The sequence below is a fragment of the Mustelus asterias genome, unplaced genomic scaffold, assembly GCF_964213995.1.
Source record: "Mustelus asterias unplaced genomic scaffold, sMusAst1.hap1.1 HAP1_SCAFFOLD_2198, whole genome shotgun sequence".
NCBI classification, from domain to species: domain Eukaryota; kingdom Metazoa; phylum Chordata; class Chondrichthyes; order Carcharhiniformes; family Triakidae; genus Mustelus; species Mustelus asterias.
The window spans coordinates 42,501-50,000 of NW_027592143.1; the positions used below are offsets into that span (position 1 = coordinate 42,501).

General features: G+C 60.9%; 1 protein-coding gene across 1 annotated transcript in view; it reads left to right on the top strand.

The window, feature by feature from the left end:
- Positions 1-7,500, top strand: part of LOC144489440 (T-box transcription factor TBX1-like) — a 16,946-nt gene that overhangs the window by 8,586 nt on the left and 860 nt on the right. The window lies entirely within an intron of this gene.

Below are 7,500 nucleotides of genomic sequence, written 5' to 3' on the forward strand. Positions count from 1 at the left end.
GCACACCCTCCCCTTGCACACCCTCCCCTCGCACAGCCTCCCCTCGCACAGCCTCCCCACGCACACCCTCCCCTCGCACACCCTCCCCTCGCGCACCCTCCCCTCGCACACCCTCCCCTCGCACGCCCCCCCACGCACGCCCTCCCCACGCACGCCCCCCCCACGCACGCCCCCCCCTCGCACGCCCTCCCCACGCATACCCTCCCCACGCACGCCCTCCCCACGCACGCCCTCCCCTCGCACACCCTCCCCTCGCACACCCTCCCCACGCACACCCTCCCCTCGCACACCCTCCCCTCGCACGCCCTCCCCACGCACACCCTCCCCTCGCACACCCTCCCCTCGCACACCCTCCCCACGCACACCCTCCCCTCGCACACCCTCCCCACGCTCACCCTCCCCACGCACACACTCCCCTCACACACCCTCCCCTCGCACGCCCCCCCCACGCACACCCTCCCCTCGCACACCCTCCCCTCGCACACCCTCCCCTCGCACACCCTCCCCTCGCACACCCTCCCCTCGCACACCCTCCCGACGCACACCCTCCCCTCGCACACCCTCCCCTCGCACAGCCTCCCCTCACACAGCCTCCCCATGCACACCCTCCCCTCGCACACCCTCCCCTCGCACACCCTCCCCTCGCACACCCTCCCCTCGCACGCCCCCCCTCGCACGCCCCCCCACGCACGCCCTCCCCACGCACGCCCCCCCCACGCACGCCCCCCCCTCGCACGCCCTCCCCACGCACACCCTCCCCACGCACGCCCTCCCCACGCACACCCTCCCCTCGCACACCCTCCCCTCGCACGCCCTCCCCACGCACACCCTCCCCTCGCACACCCTCCCCTCGCACACCCTCCCCACGCACACCCTCCCCTCGCACACCCTCCCCACGCTCACCCTCCCCACGCACACACTCCCCTCGCACGCCCTCCCCTCGCACGCCCCCCCCACGCACACCCTCCCCTCGCACACCCTCCCCACGCACACCCTCCCCTCGCACACCCTCCCCTCGCACACCCTCCCCTCGCACACCCTCCCCACGCACACCCTCCCCTCGCACACCCTCCCCTCGCACAGCCTCCCCTCGCACAGCCTCCCCTCGCACAGCCTCCCCATGCACACCCTCCCCTCGCACACCCTCCCCTCGCACACCCTCCCCTCGCACACCCTCCCCTCGCACGCCCCCCCACGCACGCCCTCCCCACGCACGCCCCCCCCACGCACGCCCCCCCCTCGCTCACCCTCCCCTCGCTCACCCTCCCCTCGCACACCCTCCCCACGCACACCCTCCCCTCGCTCACCCTCCCCTCGCTCACCCTCCCCTCGCACACCCTCCCTTCGCACGCCCCCCCACGCACGCCCTCCCCACGCACACCCTCCCCTCGCACACCCTCCCCTCGCACGCCCCCCCACGCACGCCCCCCCCACGCACACCCTCCCCACGCACACCCTCCCCTCGCACACCCTCCCCTCGCACGCCCCCCCACGCACGCCCTCCCCACGCACGCCCTCCCCACGCACACCCTCCCCTCGCACACCCTCCCCTCGCACACCCCCCCACGCACACCCTCCCCTCGCACACCCTCCCCTCGCACACCCTCCCCACGCACACCCTCCCCTCGCACACCCTCCCCTCGCACACCCTCCCCTCGCTCACCATCCCCTCGCACACCCTCCCCTCGCTCACCCTCCCCACGCACACCCTCCCCTCGCACACCCTCCCCTCGCACACCCTCCCCTCGCACACCCTCCCCTCGCACACCCTCCCCTCGCACACCCTCCCCTCGCACACCCTCCCCACGCACGCACCCCCCACGCACGCCCCCCCCTCGCACGCCCCCCCCTCGCACACCCTCCCCACGCACACCCTCCCCTCGCACGCCTTCCCCTCGCACACCCTCCCCTCGCACGCTCCCCCCGCACGCCCTCCCCACGCACACGCTCCCCCCGCACACCCTCCCCTCGCACACCCTCCCCTCGCTCGCCCTCCCCCCGCACACCCTCCCCTCGCACACCCTCCCCTCGCTCGCCCTCCCCTCGCACACCCTCCCCTCGCTCACCCTCCCCTCGCACACCCTCCCCTCGCACACCCTCCCCACGCACACCCTCCCCACGCACCCCCTCCCCACGCACACCCTCCCCTCGCTCACCCTCCCCTCGCTCACCCTCCCCTCGCACGCCCCCCCACGCACGCCCCCCCCACGCACACCCTCCCCACGCACACCCTCCCCTCGCACACCCTCCCCTCGCACGCCCCCCCACGCACGCCCTCCCCACGCACGCCCTCCCCACGCACACCCTCCCCTCGCACACCCTCCCCTCGCACACCCCCCCACGCACACCCTCCCCTCGCACACCCTCCCCTCGCACACCCCCCCACGCACACCCTCCCCTCGCACACCCTCCCCACGCACACCCTCCCCACGCACACCCTCCCCTCGCACACCCTCCCCTCGCACACCCTCCCCTCGCTCACCATCCCCTCGCACACCCTCCCCTCGCTCACCCTCCCCACGCACACCCTCCCCTCGCACACCCTCCCCTCGCACACCCTCCCCTCGCACACCCTCCCCTCGCACACCCTCCCCTCGCACACCCTCCCCTCGCACACCCTCCCCACGCACGCACCCCCCACGCACGCCCCCCCCTCGCACGCCCCCCCCTTGCACACCCTCCCCACGCACACCCTCCCCTCGCACGCCTTCCCCTCGCACACCCTCCCCTCGCACGCTCCCCCCGCACGCCCTCCCCACGCACACACTCCCCCCGCACACCCTCCCCTCGCACACCCTCCCCTCGCTCGCCCTCCCCTCGCACACCCTCCCCTCGCTCGCCCTCCCCCCGCACACCCTCCCCTCGCACACCCTCCCCTCGCTCGCCCTCCCCTCGCACACCCTCCCCTCGCTCACCCTCCCCTCGCACACCCTCCCCTCGCACACCCTCCCCACGCACATCCTCCCCACGCACACCCTCCCCTCGCACACACTCCCCTCGCACACCCTCCCCTCGCTCACCCTCCCCTCACACACCCTCCCCTCGAACACCCTCCCCTCACTCGCCCTCCCCTCGCACGCCCTCCCCTCACACACCCTCCCTTTGCACGCCCTCCCCTCGCACACCCTCCCCTCACACACCCTCCCCTCGCTCGCCCTCCCCTCGCACACCCCCCTCACACGCCCTCCCCTCGCAAGCCCTCCCCTCGCACCCCCTCCCCACGCACCCCCTCCCCACGCACACCCTCCCCTCGCACGCCCTCCCCTCGCTCGCCCTCCCCTCGCTCGCCCTCCCCTCGCACACCCTCCCCTCGCTCGCCCTCCCCTCGCTCGCCCTCCCCTCGCACATCCTCCCCTCCTCTTGTTTTCATCAGCCGGGGTATTGAGTTTAAAAATTGGCAAGTCATGTTGCAGCTTTATAGAACGTTAGTTAGGCCGCACTTGGAATATCGAGTTCAATCCTGGTCGCCACACTACCAGAAGGATGCGGAGGCTTTGGAGAGGGAACAGAAAAGATTTACCAGGATGTTGCCTGGTATGGAGGGCATTAGCTATGAGGAGAGGTTGGAGAAACTTGGTTTGTTCTCACTGGAGCGACAGAGGTTGAGGGGCGACCTGATAGAAGTCTACAAGATTGTGAGAGGCATGGACAGAGTGGATAGTCAGAAGCTTTTTCCCCAGGGTGGAAGAGTCAAGTACTAGGGGGGCACAGGTTTAAGGTGCGAGGGGCAAGGTTTAAAGGAGATGTACGAGGCAGATTTTTTACACAGAGGGTGGTGGGTGCCTGGAACCCGTTGCCGGGGGAGGGAGCGGAAGCGGATACGATAGTGACTTTTAAGGGGCGTCTGGACAAATACAGGAATAGGATGGGAATAGAGGGATACGGTCCCCGGAAGGGTAGGGGGTTTTAGTTCAGTCGGGGCAGCATGGTCGGTGCAGGCTTGGAGGGGCCGAAGGGCCTGTTCCTGTGCTGTAATTTTCTTTGTTCGTCCTCTCCCCACACGCACACATCCCGAAACTGGCCAGAAAGTCCAGCTCCAGTGGGGGAAGGGGAAGCATCCTCTCCACGTCCACTCTATCCAGGCCTCGCAGTATCCTGTAAGTTTCAATAAGATTCTCCCCTCATCCTTCTAAACTCCATCGAGTACAGACCCAGAGTCCTCAACCGTTCCTCATACGACAAGCTCTTCATTCCAGCGATCATTCTTGTGAACCTCCTCTGGACCCTTTCCAAGGCCGGCACATCCTTCCTTAGATACGGGGCCCAAAACTGCTCACAATACTCCAAATGGGGTCTGACCAGAGCCTTATACAGCCTCAGAAGTACATCCCTGCTCTTGTGTTCTAGCCCTCTTGAATTGTATACTAAAATTGCAGTTATAGAGTCAGAGAGGTTTACAGCATGGAAACAGGCCCTTCGGCCCAACCTGTCCATGCCGCCCTTTTTTTCAACACTAAGCTAGTCCCAGTTGCCCGCATTTGGCCCATATCCCTCTATCCCCATTGTACCCATGTAACTGTCTAAATGCTTTTTAAAAGACAAAATTGTACCCACCTCTATTACTACCTCTGACAGCTTGTTCCAGTCACTCACCAGCCTCTGTGTGAAAAAATTGCCCCTCTGGACACTTTTGTATCTCTCCCCTCTCACCTTAAACCTATGCCCTCTAGTTTTAGACTCCCCTACCTTTGGGAAAAGATATTGACTATCTCGCTGATCTATGCCCCTCATTATTTTATAGACCTCTATAAGATCACCCCTCAGCCTCCTACGCTCCAGAGAAAAAAGTCCCAGTCTACCCAGCCTCTCCTCATAACTCAAACCATCAAGTCCCGGTAGCATCCTAGTAAATCTTTTCTGCACTCTTTCCAGTTTAATAATATCCTTTCTATAATAGGGTGACCAGAATCGCACACAGTATTCCAAGTGTGGGCCTTACCAATGTCTTGTACAACTTCAACAAGACGTCCCAACTCCTGTATTCAATGTTCTGACCAATGAAACCAAGCATGCCGAATGCCTTATTCACCACTCTGTCCACCTGCGACTCCACTTTCAAGGAGCTATGAACATGTACCCCTAGATCTCTTTGCCCTGTAACTCTCCCCAACACCGACCATTAACTGAGCCCTGGTTCAATCTACCAAAATGCATCACCTCGCACCCAATCTTGGTGTCATCTGCAAACTTACGAACCATGCCTTCTATATTCTCATCCAAATCATTAATATAAATGTCAAATAACAGTGGACCCAGCACTGATCCCTGAGGCACACCGCTGGTCACAGGCCTCCAGTTTGAAAAACAACTCTCTACAACCACCCTCTGGCTTCTGTCAAGAAGCCAATTTTGTATCCATTTAGATACCTCACTCTGGATCCCGTGAGATTTAACTTTATGCAACAACCTACCATGCGGTACCTTGTCAAAGGCCTTGCTAAAGTCCATGTAGACAACATCAACTGCACTTCCCTCATCTACCTTCTTGGTTACCCCTTCAAAAAACTCAATCAAATTTGTGAGACATGATTTTCCACTCACAAAGCCATGCTGACTGTCCCTAATCAGTCCTTGTGTCTCTAAATGCCTGTAGATCCTGTCTCTCAAAAACCTTCCAACAACTTACCCACCACAGATGTGAGGCTCACTGGCCTGTAGTTCCCAGGCTTTTCCCTGCAGCCCTTTTTAAACAAAGGCACAACATTTGCCACTCTCCAATCTTCAGACACCTTCAGGTTGCCTTCCTATCGACCAACTTTCGCCTTGGGATCACCTGATTCACTGAGCTCGGTGTTGAGATATTCTCCCAGAACTCCCAAGTCTCCGATCGAATCTACATCCAATACATTGCCTTGGGGAGAGAGGGCAGTTTCCCTGATATTTTCCCAGAGTTTTCTCTCATCTAACCCCGTGCTGTACCTGTCCTGGGAGTGTTTGATGGGACAGTGTAGAGGGAGCTTTACTCTGTATCTAACCCCGTGCTGTACCTGTCCTGGGAGTGTTTGATGGGGACAGTGTAGAGGGAGCTTTACTCTGTATCTAACCCCGTGCTGTACCTGTCCTGGGAGTGTTTGATGGGGACAGTGTAGAGGGAGCTTTACTCTGTATCTAACCCCGTGCTGTACCTGTCCTGGGAGTGTTTGATGGGGGACAGTGTAGAGGGAGCTTTACTCTGTATCTAACCCTGTGCTGTATCTGTCCTGGGAGTGTTTGATGGGGGACAGTGTAGAGGGAGCTTTACTCTGTATCTAACCCCGTGCTGCACCTGTCCTGGGAGTGTTTGATGGGGACAGTGTAGAGGGAGCTTTACTCTGTATCTAACCCCGTGCTGTATCTGTCCTGGGAGTGTTTGATGGGGGACAGTGTAGAGGGAGCTTTACTCTGTATCTAACCCCGTGCTGTACCTGTCCTGGGAGTGTTTGATGGGGGACAGTGTAGAGGGAGCTTTACTCTGTATCTAAACCCGTGCTGTACCTGTCCTGGGAGTGTTTGATGGGGACAGTGTAGAGGGAGCTTTACTCTGTATCTAACCCCGTGCTGTACCTGTCCTGGGAGTGTTTGATGGGGGACAGTGTAGAGGGAGCTTTACTCTGTATCTAACCCTGTGCTGTACCTGTCCTGGTTGTGTTTGATGGGGAACAGTGCAGAGGGAGCTTTACTCTGTATCTAACCCCGTGTTGTACCTGTCCTGGGAGTGTTTGATGGGGGACAGTGTAGAGGGAGCTTTACTCTGTATCTAACCCCGTGCTGTACCTGTCCTGGGAGTGTTTGATGGGGACAGTGTAGAGGGAGCTTTTCTCTGTATCTAACCCCGTGCTGTACCTGTCCTGGGAGTGTTTGATGGGGACAGTGTAGAGGGAGCTTTACTCTGTATCTAATCCCGTGCTGTACCTGTCCTGGGAGTGTTTGATGGGGACAGTGTAGAGGGAGCTTTACTCTGTATCTAACCCCGTGCTGTACCTGTCCTGGGAGTGTTTGATGGGGACAGTGTAGAGGGAGCTTTACTCTGTATCTAACCCCGTGCTGTACCTGTCCTGGGAGTGTTTGATGGGGGACAGTGTAGAGGGAGCTTTACTCTGTATCTAACCCCGTGCTGTACCTGTCCTGGGAGTGTTTGATGGGGACAGTGTAGAGGGAGATTTACTCTGTATCTAACCCCGTGCTGTACCTGTCCTGGGAGTGTTTGATGGGGACAGTGTAGAGGGAGCTTTACTCTGTATCTAACCCCGTGCTGTACCTGTCCTGGGAGTGTTTGATGGGGGACAGTGTAGAGGGAGCTTTACTCTGTATCTAACCCTGTGCTGTACCTGTCCTGGGAGTGTTTGATGGGGGACACTGTAGAGGGAGCTTTACTCTGTATCTAACCCCGTGCTGTACCTGTCCTGGGAGTGTTTGATGGGGACAGTGTAGAGGGAGCTTTACTCTGTATCTAACCCCGTGCTGTACCTGTCCTGGGAGTGTTTGATGGGGGCAGTGTAGAGAGAGCTTTGCTCTATATCT